Below are 14,804 nucleotides of genomic sequence, written 5' to 3' on the forward strand. Positions count from 1 at the left end.
CTAATAGCAGAATGGTAGTCATGTCTTCTACGTGAAAACTGGGACGACGGAAACTTTACTGACGTCAGCAAGCATTGTGTTTATTTGAATCAATTGCAACACCAATAAGCATTTGTGATCGTACAACATCGCACCATTTATTGAAGGCCATTGTCTCATTCCGTAGTAATATTCACTGTTTCCCTCCACGGACAGTGTCTTTTTAAAACGTCCTGTGTATACAGTATAGGCCTATGATTTACATTTACATTTTATCTGCTGTAGGCCTATGTATCATATTGGCCTATATTACTCAATGAGGAAACTGACGTTTTGAAGTTAGACTGCTAATGCATTTACTACAGCACTAAAACAAAATGTGAGTAATAATAAACAAATATTATTATTATTATTATTATTATCAGTTCATCCGTATTATTGTTCCAAAAATGCTAATATTAATAGCCGTATAACAATACATTCCCTTATTTATTTAGTAGACCTAAGGAATAACTGTGGGTCTACTCAGTTAGACCTACTTTAGTGAAATGATGCAAGATACATCTTTATTTTTTCTACAACATAGCAAATTCCCCCTTATATTACACGGGTCTCATTCTTTAAATGGTTTCTTATTTTAATCCATCCAAGGAACCAGTGATGAAGGAGAGTTGCTCAAAGGCAGTTCAAAAGTGCGTCACCTATTGGTAGAGTTGTCAATGCAGAATATTTAGGCCTACATATGCGGATAATCGTTTGTTTATCGGTGATTAGGAAAAATCTGTATTTTCAGTTGCAGTCTTTTCAGTTGCATATCTGTTTGTAAAGATTATTATGATAAATGTACAGGTTTTTCTTTACAGCATCCGTCACGGATTGTGCGGATTTCCTCTCGGTTTTGACCAATATTCAGACATGGTGCGCTGCCGGCCTCAAGTGGACGTCTTGTGAAAGGGCACTTGCATTAGGCTGTTGTGGGCTTTCACACCATCATTAAAACGATGTAGACTAAATATTTTTGCAAACTCTTTAAATGTGTTAATTTCAGTTACAGGAAACAACGAGCAAGTGAGAAAAATAGTTTAAGTATCTATTCGAAGTTGTCCTCATCGAGAAACGTATGGTGTCGTTGCTTTTTATAGACATTTCTGATATAAGCCTATTTAATTCCCTTGAATATGTGTAAATATGAAATATTTCACATAGTAGGCCTAGGCTAGATCTCAAACTATTTTTCAAAAATAATAAAGTAATTGTTGAGTCAACTTTTTAACATAGGCTAATGTTGCATTGACATAGCTAAACTGTAGGGTCACTATAATTTCATATCTTTCCATGTTCATTACATTTAAACGGATGAAAATAGATGTTGAGTAATAATTACAAGCCAACCTTTTTGGAGATAGCCAACAATTTCGGCATTATGCATAATTACTATGCCTATTGAAAAATGACCATGCGTAAACTATTGTTGAATGATAAGGTGCATGGGTAAAGTAGGACCAGTAGATCTAAACCTGCATAGCCTATGAATTATCCGAGGGGGGCTTGCCTGTTTTGCATGTTATTTTGGCATTAATAAGTCTCACATATCATTTTGCAAACAATGTAAAAAAACAACAACAATATATATCATTGAGTTAATTAAGTGCATACAAACATGGTCTCTTTGTTTTCTTGCACAAGGCAGCTCCAAAATGCAGGTGTTTCAGCCTAGCTCAGTGCTTTCTGTGGTGGTGGGGCAAGCCAGCAGAAAATACGTTGCGCCGTGATTGGCTCAGTGTTCTGTCACTCATAGGGACACCATGTCACCCCCAAGTCTAAAGGGAGACCCTGAAAATTATAGCCCTTTAGATGCTGCCATATAGTTACATTAGAAGTGCCCATCCAAGAAGGCTCAAGGTCATTGGCCACAGATAAAATGACGTCAAATCATGTTATATGTACAGTAGCTTTGATTGGACTGATCATGTCAACATCATACTTTCAAAATCTTAGCTAGCAGTCATCATCATGAATCAAGTCGACAATCTACTGGCAAATCCTTTTAAATCCTTGTCATATGAAGAGAAATAATGAAGAGAAATTATAGATAAAACATATCGGAGCTCATCGGCCATTGGACATAAACATTACACAACAAGTTGGAAATCGCAAATTCAACAAGGAGTTTGAGTTTGTTTGTATTTTTACAGGGACAGTGCACATTAATCAACGTTTGAGTAAAAGTGCCAGTTTTAGCCAGCCGGCTAATTTTCAACCGCAGTCCCTGGTCAGGTTATTAAAAACAATTACAATAACAATACAGACAATCATTGAGCAGTGAGCACACGCAGAGCAACATAGGACAAGCAAGATATAGCATGCAGATAGAGAAACATAGCACAAAAAGCAACAAGACAAAATCCATAAAAGCAACAAAATGTTTCCACACCTCACAGCTACATGGAAACCGGCAATACACAACTAGGGATTATGTTCACAAATCTGATTGGCCTTCAGCCATATCTTCATGTTTTTTGTGAAAGTGTGATAGGTGGTGCAGTTATGTGTGTCTGATATACCAAACATGGGAAGCTCACACAGAGAAAGCAGATTGACTAAAGGTGCTTTTCCTTAAGGGAACTATACAGTCACCTGACCTTGTGGATCTGCTGCCATATGTTTGGGTTTTCTGTTTAACAAAAGTACTGAGTAGAGGGGGAGCCAGGCCATTTAGGATCATGAATACAAGACATGCATCGGTGTATTGCACAAGAGTTTTCCAACTTAGGAGCTTGTGCTTTTTTTTTCTTTGAATTTGACCCCCTTTTCTCCCCAATTTCTCCCCAATTTCGTGGTATGCAATTGTTAGTAGTTACTATCTTGTCTCATCGCTGCAACTCCCGTATGCGCTTGGGAGAGTCGAAGGTCGAAAGCCATGCGTCCTCCGAAACATAACCCAACCAAGCCGCACTGCTTCTTCTTCTTAACACAGCGCTCATCCAACCCGGAAGCCAGCCGCACCAATGTGTCGGCGGAAGCACCGTGCACCTGGTGACCTGGTTAGCGTGCACTGCGCCCGGCCTGCCACAGGAGTCGCTAGTGCGCAATGAGACAAGGACTGGCCAAACCCTCCCTAGGCCAATTGGGCGCGAACCCAGAGTCTCTGGTGGCACAGCTAGCACTGCGAAGCAGTGCCCTAGACCACTGCGCCACCTGGGAGGCCCCCTGGAGCTCATACTTTCTGAGGATGTAACAGTGATGATGGCTATTGGGCTTCCTATCAAGCACTTTGAGAGCCTGTTTGTAGACAGACTGAATGGGTTTTAATGTTGTACAGCAAGCTTGGGCCCAACTAGTCAAGCAGTATGTCAAGTGGGGGAGTATCATAGATTTGAATTACAGTTTTGCTACCTCTGTAGTCAAACAATTTAGTATAAATTTGAAATTAGCTAGGTTGTATTTCGTTATTTTAATTATTTTTTCACCTGCTTTTTGAAAGAGAGGTTGGAATCAAGTATGATGTCAAGGTTCTTAAAATCAGATACAACCTGACATCTGGCTCAGTTGCATCAGTTGCCACCCTTTGTGAAGAACATGCAGACAGTTTTTTTCACATTGAGATGCAAACATGAGTCACTGAGCCACTTTGTAACCTGGACCATGACAGTAGTGAGTTCTTGTGGAGCTTGTTGTTTGCACTTTGCATGCACATATATCACTGTATCCTCTGCATACATTTGAACTTCAGACCCAGTACAGACAGAAGGCAGATCATTAATGTACAGGCTGAACAGGAGGGGCCCCAGTATTGACCCTTGGGGCACGCCCACATCATAGCTAAGAGTGGGCGACAGCTCATTGCTCACTCTGACACACTGAGTTCTGCCTTCAGGGTATGATTTCATCCATTTCAAGGCATCGGGGGAAAAGATGAACTTGGACAATTTTGTGATGAGAACCTCATGGTTAACAGTATCAAAAACCTTCCTTAGGTCCAGAAACACAGCCCCAACAACTATGAGTGGTTTGGAAGGAATCAGTGACAGTGGCTGTGTGGTTACAAATCTGGGATTAAGGGGCTCTTTTCCAAGTTTAAAATGATAAACATTCAACATTGGCCATGCCGTCAATGAAGCATGATTTGTGCCGCCTTCAAAACAACTGTTAACTCGGAACTGCGAAAACTTGACTTCAGTGAGTTCAATACAACTGGGAATAAACGAGATCCAACTGGGAAGATATGTTTGAAGGATCACCCAACTCAGAATTATAAATCCGTCTTTCAGTTGTTTTGAAAGCACCATCAATTCAGAGAATGACAGACTTTGATGAAAAAATTTGCCCACAAAGGACCGCCACGCCACTTTCCTGTTCAAGTGAGCACAGCACAACATGTCACGCCCTGATCTGTTTCACCTGTCCTTGGGATTGTCTCCACCCCCTACAGGTGTCGCTTATTTTCCCTGATGTATTTATCCCTGTGTTTCCTGTCTCTCTGTGCCAGTTCATCTTGTATGTTCAAGTCAACCAGCATGTTTTTCCCGTGCGCCTGCTTTTCTATTCTCTTTACTAGTCCTCCTGGTTTTGACCTTTGCCTGTTTTTCTGGACTCCATTCCCTCCTGCCTGACCATTCTGCCTGCCCTGACCTCAAGCCCGCCTGCCATTCTGGAACTCTGAACTGGCTTTGACATTTTTGCCTGATCATGACCATTCTCTCGCCTACCCCTTTTGTATTGTTAATAAACACCTTGGACTCTAACCATCTGCCTCCTGTGTCTGCATCTGGGTCTCGCCTTGTGCCCTTACACAACAAGATGAGTCCAAAAATGTATTGTACTGTATGCTGCTGCATAAATTATGTAATTTCCCAAGGAAATATGTATACTTTAGCAAAGTGTATGTTGTGTAGTAAGATGTTTATGTGCCTCACTCTAATTATTTGGTATATTTACCGCTCTTAATTTCGCCTACTTGACTTGGTGGTGCACATGTAGCCTATAACCTGTTTTAGAGAAATGTAATCATCGACTATTGTAAGAGCTTTCATTGGCTGCTTATATGCCCCTTTATTTATCCTACGGTTCTGACTTAGTGTACAGGGACAACACTGTAAGAACGGCCCATGTTCTGAATTCTGTCGCTGTACATTTCAAAGGTGCTAAACAAATAGTTATATTTACTAATGTTACGTCCGTCCTAGCTTGCTCATTAATGTCTTAATCGAAATTATGGATTGCCTCTCATTCGCTTGTCGTCCCCTTATGCCATAGTTTGTACATCTCAATTGTCGTTAAAAAACACATTTGTTAAAGCAAATCAGCTATATCAGCTATGTTTTTTTTAAAGGCAGTAAATGAGGCTGAATGAACTGTTTCACTGTCAGACAAGGCTTCGCTGATAGCCAGGTGTAGCATTGGTAAGATGTTGGGACAACTTTATGTAGGTTGTTTGTGGCCACCGTTTGTCACCTTTATAGTGCAATTAATGTGTTGCTGGCATGCATCCCACTTGTTTAGTTTTTTTGCCCCAACAAGATTTACATTCTGAAATTGCCACTACATTAGGCCTATATTCTACACATTTTCTTATTAGCTCTTTTCGAATTTGGCAAAGGTATTCAGATCCCTTGGATTTCTTCACATTTGATTGTGTTACAAAGTGTTATTAAAATGTATTTAATTGTATTTTTTGTCAATAATATACCCAAATTACTAATGTCAAAGAGGATGAAATATTTAAACATGTTTTAAAGATGAATAAAAAACGAGAAAGTACATGTCCTGAAGAAAATGTAGTGTGCTTGCTAGCTTGTATTTATGGTTCTGAAATACGTCACAGTAGTGGCAGTGACTGCAGTCGTAATGGTAGTGATTGGTTATAGTTGAAAAAGTAAGTAGATGTAAAAATGTATTGAATGGATAGGATAGCCTGAACATGATGAACATGAAGTTGTTTTTGTGCCTTTAGCTTAAACGGTTCAATAGTTACTTTAAGTGAGTTATTTTATGCTATTCTGCACATTTATATAGATATAATTGATAAAGTTTTAAGAATTGGAAGTTACGATAGCCTGAACATGAGACAGTTGGTGTGATGTCTCTAGCTTGATTGGTTCAAGAGCTGATGTTGGTGGGTTGTATGATGCAAATGTATATAGCTATTAGTTAATCAAATATTTTAAGAATTTGAAGATAGGATAACATGAGAAATTTGTTTTGGTGTCTCTAGCTTGAATGGTCAAGGAGTTATTTTATTTTACCTTTATTTAACTAGGCAAGTCAGTAAAGAACAAATTCTTATTTTCAATGACGGCCTAGGAACAGTGCCTGTTCAGGGGTAGAACGACAGATTGAACTTGCAACCTTCCGGTTACTAGTCCAACGCTCTAACCACTAGGCTACCCTGCCGCCTTCCTGCCGAGTTACTGTTGGTGAGTTATTTTATGCAAATTGTTAAAATGTCTTTAATAATAGATTGGATTTTTACAGCACATTTCTACCAACTGAGGTACTCAAAGCTGCCTTGCTTGCAGTTTGGGTTTCTGTATAACACTTTGTGACACCCGCTGATGTAAAAAGGGCTTTATAAATAAATGATGGGTAAACTCATCTCATACACCACCAATGTGTAGCACCCCCTTGGGTGATGCACAGCAACCCTTTTTTGTGCCAGAACACTCACCACACATCAGCTATCAAGGTGGGGAGTGATGCATGCCAGTTAGGAATGAGGGGGTGAATAGGTGGCCATGATGGAAAAGGGTCAGGTTTGGAATTTAGCCATGACACCGTGTTTAACACATCTACTCTTACAATGAGTGCCATATCATTTTTAATGACCTCAGAAAGTCTGGACACCTGTTTAACATCCCATCTGAAAGACATCACACTACACAGGGCAATTTCCCCTTCACTGTCCGGGGGCATTGGGATCGCCTTAGACCAGAAGGGAAGAGTGCCCCCTGCTGGCACTCCAACACCACTTCCAGCAGCAGCTGGTCTCCCATTCAGGGACCAACCATGCATAGCTTCAGAGGAAAGCCAGCAATGGGATGCAGGGGCATCTTACTATATACAGTATATAAAACAAATGAGGGACCTGTTACCATTGTTTTTGTTGTCATAGATTTTGTAAACAAATGAAGCAATGCTATAAATCATGTAGAATGCTCTCATGGAATGTTACTCCTTGAGCATTACATATATGGAGATCACCTGACGGTTGCATGTCAAATTGACCCACTCTTTGATGATATGCGCAGAACATTGTGCAGCTTTAACCCATAAGCTACTAAATGGGGTCAACATTCTTCAAATTTTGTTATAACCATAGGCTAGTCAGGCGGTGTCAGAGGAAGGCCCTAAAAATTGTCAAAGACTCCAGCCACCCTAGTCGTACACTGTTATCTCTGCTACGACACAGCAAGCGGTACTGGAACGCCAAGTCTAGGTCCAAGAGGCTTCTAAACAGCTTCTAACCCCAAGCCATAAGACTCCTGAACATCTAATCAAATGCTCTGAGACAGGATTGTGTCGAGGCACAGGTCTGGGGAAGAGTACCTAAAAATGTCTGCAGCATTGAAGGTCCCCAAGAACACAGTGGCCTCCATCATTCCTAAATGGAATAAGGTTGGAACCACCAATACGCTTCCTAGAGCTGGCCGCCCAGCCAAACTGAGAAATCTGGGGAGAAGGGTCTCGGTCAGGGATGTGACCAAGAACCCAACAGAGTTCCTCTGTGGAGATGGGAGAACCTTCCAGAAGGTCAACAATGTCTGCAGCACTCCACCAATCAGGCCTTTATGTTAGAGTGGCCAGACGGAAGCCACTCCTCAGTAAAAAGGCACATGACAGATCGCTTGGAGTTTGCCAAAAGGCACCTACAGGACTCAGACCATGAGAAACAAGATTCTCTGGTCTGATGAAACCAAGATTGAACTCTTTGGCCTGAATGCCCAGTGTCATGTCCCAGCCAACCAGATACTGGAGAAGCCCTCACGATGCCGTGAGTCCAACAGGTTGCGGACGAAGTATGCTAGGGCCCCCTCGAGGTTGTTGCGTTGTGGGGTCCAACACTAGCCAAGGGACCAGCTGCCACCGGCCTGAGGAGAGATATGGTAATTGACGGGGAGCTGTAACCTGTACGTCACCTCATTGACTCTCCTCAGGACTTTGAACGGCCCCACAAACCACGGGCTCAGCTTCCGGTAGGACTGGCGGAGGGGCAAGTCCTTCGTAGAAAGCCAGAGCCTGTCATCGGGGTGAAAGACCGGGGCCATACTGCGTGACGATCGGTCTGCGTCTTCTGCCGGAACTAATCGTCCACTGCAGGAGCCTCGATCTGACTCTGGTGCCAGGGTGTCAGGGCCAGCTGATAGCCTAGAACACACTGAAAGGGTGTGAGGTTAGTGGAAGAGTAGCGGGGGGAGTTTTCTGCGTATTCTGCCCAAGGCAGAAATGCAGCCCACTCACCACGGACGGTCCTGACAGTAACTACGAAGGTACCTAAAGGTATCCCAGTTCCTGATTTACCCTTTCCACCTGCCCATTAGATTGGGAAAGGTACCCTGGAGTACATCTCCTGTCTTATTCGGTGTCCTGTGTGAATTTAAGTGTGCTCTCTCTAATTCTCTCTTTCTCTCTTTCTTTCTCTCTCTCGGAGGACCTGAACCCTAGGACCATGCCTCAGGACTACCTGACATGATGACTCCTTGCTGTCCCCAGTCCACCTGGCTGTGCTGCTGCTCCAGTTTCAACTGTTCTGCCTTATTATTATTGGACCATGCTGGTCATTTATGAACATTTAAACATCTTGGCCATGTTCTGTTATAATCTCCACCCGGCACAGAAGAGGACTGGCCACCCCACATAGCCTGGTTCCTCTCTAGGTTTCTTCTTAGGTTTTGGCCTTTCTAGGGAGTTTTTCCTAGCCACCGTGCTTCTACAGCTGCATTGCTTGCTGTTTGGGGTTTTAGGCTGGGTTTCTGTACAGCACTTTGAGATATCAGCTGATGTACGAAGGGCTATATAAATACATTTGATTTGATTTGATTTGATTTAGAGAGACCAGGCAGCAGAATCAAATGACCGGCTTAGGAAAACTGGTCCACAATGAACAGGATGGTGGTGTACCCCTCCAAGGGGGGAAGGTCTGTGACAAAGTCCACAGAGAGATGGGACCAGGGTCATTGTGGAACCGGCAGTGGGTGGAGTTTGCCATAAGGGAGGTGTCTTGCTCTGTGCGCAGGAAGAGACATAAACCCGGACGTCCTGGGCCAAGGTGGGCCACCAGTACTTGGCGGAGAGACAGTCAATAGTACGGGCTATACCCGGGTGCCCTGACACAGGTGCTGTGTGTGCCCAGGCGAGGAGACGGTCCCGCACATCAGATGGCACGTAGATACGCCCCACAGGACAGTGGGCAGGTGAGGGCTCCTGTCGCAGGCTCGACGGATATCCGCGTCCACATCACCACGACAGGAGCCACAATGCGGGTCAGGGGAATATTGGGTATCACTTTCTCCCTCCGATCCTCTGTGTCATGCACCCAGGACAACGCATCGACCTTAACATTCTTTGATCCCAGACGGTAGGAGAGGGTGAAGTCAAACCTGGCGAAGAATGGGTCCACCTGGCCTGATGCGGGTTCAGCCTCTTTGCTGTTCGAATGTACTCCATGTTCCTGTGGTCTGTTCAGACAAGGAATGGGTGTTTTGCACCCTCCAGCTAGTGCCACCGTGCTTCAGCGCCTCATGATCCCCCGCATCGTAATTCTGCTCCGCGGGAGACAGCTTCAGTGAGTAGAAGGCGCATGGATGGAGTTTAGGCAGCGATCCAGTGCGTTGGGAGGGAACAGCCCCTACCTCCACGATGAAGGGCAGGGACGGGTCAGGGGGAGCTAGAACAGGTGCATTAGTAAAAAGTTCCTTGAGCACACGGAAGGCTTCATTGGCCTCCCCAGTCCAGCGCAGCTGTCGAGGACCTCCCTTCACGAGGGAGGTGAGAGTGGCCACCACTGCGCTGAAACCCCTAATGAAGCGCCTGAAATAGTTGGCAAAACCAAGGAAGTGCTGCACAGCATCCTGCACTGACCCTCTGCTCTTCCATCTCTAGTCCCGTGGTGGATATCCGATAGCACAGGAAGGAGACCGCCTGCTGAAATAAAAGGAACTTCTCCGCCTTGGAGTACAAGTGACGCGCTATCAGCCTCTCCAAAACGGACATGACATGAGAGACATGTTGCTCGCATGTAGTGGAGTACACTAAGATGTCGTCTATGTACACCACTGCATAACCCCAATTTAGTACTTTTAGTACTAACATAATTTAGGTTAGTATTGTGGAGTAACTACAATGTTGTTGATCCCTCCTCAGCTTTCTCCTATCACAGCCACTCTGTAACTGTTTTAAAGTCACCATTGACCTCATGGTGAAAACCCCGAACGGTTTCCTTCCTCTCCGGCAACTGAGTTAGGAAGTACGCTTGTATCTTTGTAGTGACAGGGTGTATTGATACACCAAAGGGTAATTAAGAACTTCACTATGCTCAAAGGGATATTCAATGTTGGCTTTATTTTTATTTTTACCCATCTACCAATAGATGTCCTTCTTTGTGAGGCATTGGAAAACCTCTCTGGTCTTTCTGGTTGACTCTGTTTGAAATTCACTGCTTGACTAAGGGACAATACTGAGGGACCCTACAGATAATTGTATGTGTGGGGTAGAGTTGAGGTAGTCATAAATATATATTTTTTAAACACTATTAATGCACACAGTGAGTCCATGCAACCTATGTGACTTGTCAAGCTAATTTTTATTCCTGAACTCTTTTAGGCTTGCCATAACAAAGACGTTGAATACTTATCAACTCAAGACATTTCATCTTTTCATTTTTTATTCATTTGTAAACATTTCTAATAACAATTTCACTTTGACAACATGAGGTATTTTTGACAACCATATATCATCGGGTGACTCCAAGTTACCTTCGATATGATTATATTATTTCCACTGCCATTACTCACATAATACATTTTACAGACACAAAAAGATCCCACCATGTCAGACAAACAAATTATCTGTAGGCATTTGTAAAATTGTAATGACACTTCCTGTTTCCACCACAGCTATCATGATAAAAAAAATATGTGGTTAGTGACTCCGCAACCAGAGGAGCAGAAAGATGAAGCAAGGATGAAGCAAATCAGCCCCGGTGGATTGTTTTTTTTACATCAATCTTAAGCAAGGCATCTAGCACATCACAAGTAGAAAAGTTTAAACACAACTTGATTATGCAGGTGAGGAGATACATTTTCACCCCAGTATTTCTACTTGCACAGCATCATCTGCACATCTAGCACTCCAGTGTTAATAATGCTAAATTGTAATTATTTTGCCTCATTGGCCTATTTATTGCCTTACCTCCCTAATCTTCTACATTTGCACACACTGTACATAGATTTTTTCTATTGTGTTATTGACTGTACGTTTGTTTATGTGTAAATCTGTGTTGTTGTTTTTGCCGCACTGATTTGCTTTATCTTGCCCAGGTCGCAGTTGTAAATGAGAACTTCTTCTCAACTGGCCTACCTGGTTAAATAAAGGTGAAAAAATAAAATAAAATTCCACACTTCAGTGGATTAACTGTTTTCCAAAATGTAGACTGTTCACCAGCAGATGTGAATTAACTTAGAAAGTAGCTTGATTTAGCTACTTAATTCAGGAAGTACATTTATTACTCATTAGTCTGAAACGCTGCCAATCAGCTACCGAGTCATTTGTTCTAGCCTTGGCCCAGGCCGGATTTCTCATCATAATGAGACCTGAAAGTTTTATAGAGAACAAAGGATTTGTTCTATTTTTAACTCTAAGGTGTTTAAAGGGGGCATGTTAGTCTGCCAGAGATATAAAAATAGATGAGAAATGTTCTAGAGCCAATTCAGGCTCTGGCATGCAGCTCATAGAGGAAAGCTCAGAGCAATTCATATTATGAAGAAACGCCTGGGGAGAATAAACAAAATAATGTATCGTCATAATCATATGAGGATCGATGTTTTTCTGTTTGGTATCTCTAATACATGCAGTAGGACAGTGATCACTGATGTCATTAACAAAAACATACTCACTAAGTCATTTGTCCAAATTTGGTCAATCAGCGAGGAGTTTCCTGGGTTTCTTACATTAATCTATGTAGGTTCACAGATGAGTTAAATCAGGTTAAAGTCAAGACGGATATTATTCAATGATCAGAGGCTGGGGTAACCCATTAGCAAAAACACACTGACTAAGTCGTTTGTTCAAATTAGGTCAACCAGCGAGGAGTTTCCTGGGTTTCTTACATGAATAGGTGTAGGTTCAGAGATGAGTTGACTCAGGTTAAAGTCAAAACAAATATTCTACAAATCATCAGAGGCCAGGGTAAACCAATCCAGGTTAAAATCTCTTTAAAATAACACATTCAGATGACAGACAAGGTTTTAAATATTCATAAATAGTCTCAACAGAATCCCTCAGCACAACAGGGGAAGGTAAATCTCTGCTACAAACACATGCATATCTTGGCATAAGGCCAAATCTAAAACCAAACACTCAAAAACGTTTTGGTTTTGGTAGTAGCAGCTAGGTTTCCATCCAATTGGCGACAGATTGTCATGCAAATATTCTAAAATCCACATAAAGAAAATATGCAAATTTTCCCACCAGTGATGTTTACACCAAACAGACTTTTTGCAGACAAATGACATCACTTACATTTTCATGTACCGAAGAATAATCTGAGGTTCAGTGTGTTTCCATCGCATTTTCAACTCCGATAATTTAGTCACAAACTGTTGCTTTAAATAGCAAATGTTCCTACTCTGGTTTTGGCACATGTACTCCAGCCAACAGCTCGCAGATACAGTGCTGGTAGGCTGGTTTACCTGATGATTACATAAGAGTGAGAATAATTTGTTGGTCAAACGACAGTCAAGCATATATCATTATGTCACAAGAATAAGACACTCAATATTTATTTGAAAGTAGCATCAAGCTCATCACCGTGCACTTTCACCATCCTGTGAAGTTCGTCATCATTTCTTTAATCTGTGGTTTAATAAACTGCATGGTTTCCCCGAGTCGTATTCTGGTCGTAGTGGGAGGACCACACACCATATTGCGTGACTCTAAATTTACTCCGATATGATGGTTATTATAGCAATATTTCCACATAAAGGCATTTCTACTGCCATTTCTCTCAAAATTAACTGAAGCATTTTAACTAAAATTACGTGTTAGCATTTTTAAGATTGTACCAAAACTTCCTGTTTCAACATAGGTGTCGTGATCTCATTTGACATGGTATGACTTTACGGGCATAACAACTGTGGATGGTAAAGTGACTCTTAGAGAACATGATGCCACAAGAGCCGATTTCACATAGCCGCCCCCCCTCTCTGATTCAGAGGGGTTAAATGCCGAAGACAAATTTCAGTCAGTGTTGCCAGTAAGGAAAGTAGCTATTGGCTGTCCTAAAAGTCACATCATCATCTAATTTGCATAATTGGCAATGTGCATGTAATTGTGATGGACGCTGTAGGAGAGAGGAATAACGTCGTGGGAGAGACATAAAGTGAGTAAAAAACACCCTAAATATGTTTAGAATTACAAATGAGCAAGCTGCAGAGTGGCACACACAGCGAATAACAACCAGATATTTGAGGCCATACTCCTCCTTCAGCACTTTATGGACCCCACTGTTAATCCCCGTCATAACAGAGGCATTGTCAGTCCCTATCCCAAGGAGATTCTCTTTTTTAAGACAACACTTCTCGAGGAAAGCCACAACAGCACAGGCTATAGATTTGGCATCTCCTCCCTCCATCCCAACAAGCCCCAGAAATGTTGATACAATTGTCTGCTTGGTGTCACTAAAGTACCTTATCACAACCCTCAGGTACTTGGAAACACTTACATCTGTGGACTCATCGAGGAGGAGGCTGAAACGCTGGTCACCCACATCTGCGACCAACCTTTTCAGAAAGTATGGTGCTAGAACACCATTAATCATTTCTGTGCACTTTGTCCTGTGCATTTTTAAGTGGGCAGCAGCAGCAGCTGTGGAGTCTGAGAAAGCAGCTCTACATGCTTCTCCAATGTGATCACATGCCAGCATGGAACAGTGTTCAGCGATAGCTAATGCCATGGTGGCCTCTTGTTTTGGGTGGAACTGTTATAAGGCTTTGCCTTTTGAGTATGTTTTTTAGTTGTCATGTGTTTTTTTTTTTACATCACTAAGTTTGGAGTAGAAATCAGCCTTACAATACAGGCAGGATGCCTGTGTATCATCTCCAATAAACAGCTTCAGCCAGACTTTAAATTCAGGGTTTGATTCCCACTCCTTTCTGTATTTTTGAGTGTACAGTTTAAACTGAGACATGATGAGCTAGCCAGCTAGATGTTTAGCTTATTTCACAGAGAGGCACCCACACAGTAGAAAAGGTGAGTAAGTGACTGAGACTGTGTGAGTCAAATGCAGTGATTTATTTGAGACAAATGACATTTTACATTTACATCCCACCCTGAATGTAAGCCAGGGCGGGATCAGCCAGCGGCGGCTTCCTGCATGCATGATTCATTTGCAGTCTGGACGCGGAGGGGTGAACATCTCCTGCTCTGGCTGCAGCTGGGAGTGACTGCTACGCGAGGACTGGGCTGCCTGTGAGTGCACCCGCTGCTCGTTGAGAAGAGTAAGAATGATACGTGTTTTCACGTCAGTCTCCAAACGTATCCAATAACACCAGAAAAAGTCACTAGTCGCTTTTTTGAAAATATGTCCAGAGGGGTCTGAATAATCCCTAAAT

Source organism: Oncorhynchus mykiss, chromosome 23 (genome assembly GCF_057628025.1).
Source record: "Oncorhynchus mykiss isolate SJ-2025 chromosome 23, ASM5762802v1, whole genome shotgun sequence".
Classification (NCBI taxonomy): Eukaryota; Metazoa; Chordata; class Actinopteri; order Salmoniformes; family Salmonidae; genus Oncorhynchus; species Oncorhynchus mykiss.